Raw genomic sequence first — 1,757 nt, 5'->3', positions numbered from 1 at the left:
GAAACAATCAGGCATCACAAGTCAAATATTTGACAAAATAGACTTCATACTAAAATTAATGAGAAGGGATAAAGATGGTTACTGCATTCTGATCAAAGGATCAGTTGACCAAGACCACATTACAATCATAAATATATATGCACCAAACTCTGGCTTAAAAAAATTTCATAAAGACAGGACTACAGATTTTGAAGACACAGGTTAAGCCCCAACTCAGTAATAGTAGCTGACTTCTGTACAGCACTGTCTCCAATATACAGGTCAATTGTACAAAGAATAAACAAACAAAAAAATGATCTGAATTAAATGATCTCCCTCATTAAATGAACCTAACAGACTTCTAAAGAATATTCCACCAAGCACCAAAGAATGTACATTCAATTCAGCACCCCATAAAAGTGTTTCTAATATTGACCACATTCTGGGGCACTAAATAAATATCAACAAATACCAAAAAACCGATTAAAATAATTCCATGCATTCTATCAGACCACAATGCAATAAAGCTTAAAATAACAGCAAAAGAAATTTGAATAATGATATACACTCATCGAGATTAAATGACACACTCCTGAATATTGTATGTGAGGGGGACCCTCTAAAATATTTCTATGACACCAGTATTACTTTATTACTAAAACCAGGAAAAGACACAACAAAAAAGGAAATTATACCCCTAATGAACATAGATGCATAAACTCTCAATAAAATACTTAAAAACTGCATATAGAGACACATCAAAATAGGTCATCCACCAAGATCAATTAGGCTTAATTCCAGGTCAGGAATAGTTCAATATACATGTCAAAAAAGTGTAATAAATCATATAAATGTACTTAAAGGGAAAAGTAATATATTCATCTCAGTAGACACAGAAAATGCTTTTGACAAAATCCTTCAAAATTCATGCTGAAAGTCATACAGTGAGTTGGACTAGATGAAACATACATCAACATAATTAAGACTATATAAAATAAATCCACAGTCAATATCATTCTAAATAGAAAATCTTGAAGAATTCCCATTAAAATCAGACACCAGACAAGGGTGTTTACTATCCACTCTTTTTCAATAGAGTGCTTGAAACTCTAGGTAGAGCAATAGGACAAGAGAAAGAAATTAAAGGGAATAGAAAAGAAAGTGTCAAATTATCTTTATTTGTAGATGATATGACATTTTACATAGGATAGCCTAAAAATTCCTCCAGATATCTAGAAATGACTTTGAGACAATTGGCAGGTTACAAAATAAATCTATAAAAGGCAATAGTCTTTTCTATAAAAATAAGCAGAGAAAATTCAGGGAACATTCCTACTCAAAATAGCTTCAAAAATTAAAACATCTAGAAATGAGTTTAAGCAAAGACAATAAGGAGCTATTCAACAAAAGCTTCAGTTCTTTGAAGAAAGAGATTGAGGAAGGCACAAGGAGATAGAAAGTCCTCCCGTGCTCATGCATTGGTAGAATCAGTATGTTGAAAATGATCATATTATCATAAGGAATTTATAAAATCAATGCAGCCCCAATCAAAGTCCCTATGATATTCTCCAAAGAAATAGAAAAATCCATCCTTAACTTCATATGGAACATAGTACTTGAAACTCTTGCAAGAGCAATAAGACAAGAGCAGGAAATTAAAGGAGTAATAATTGGAAAAGAAGAGATCAAATTATCTGTTTTGCAGATGATATTATATCTAAGAGATGCCAAAAATTCCACCAGAAAACTCCTAGAAATTATTAACATGTTCAGTAAAG

This window comes from Nannospalax galili, unplaced genomic scaffold (assembly GCF_000622305.1).
Source record: "Nannospalax galili isolate Female #2095 unplaced genomic scaffold, S.galili_v1.0 scaffold3234, whole genome shotgun sequence".
Classification (NCBI taxonomy): domain Eukaryota; kingdom Metazoa; phylum Chordata; class Mammalia; order Rodentia; family Spalacidae; genus Nannospalax; species Nannospalax galili.
Note: the sequence above shows the minus strand (reverse complement) of the source record.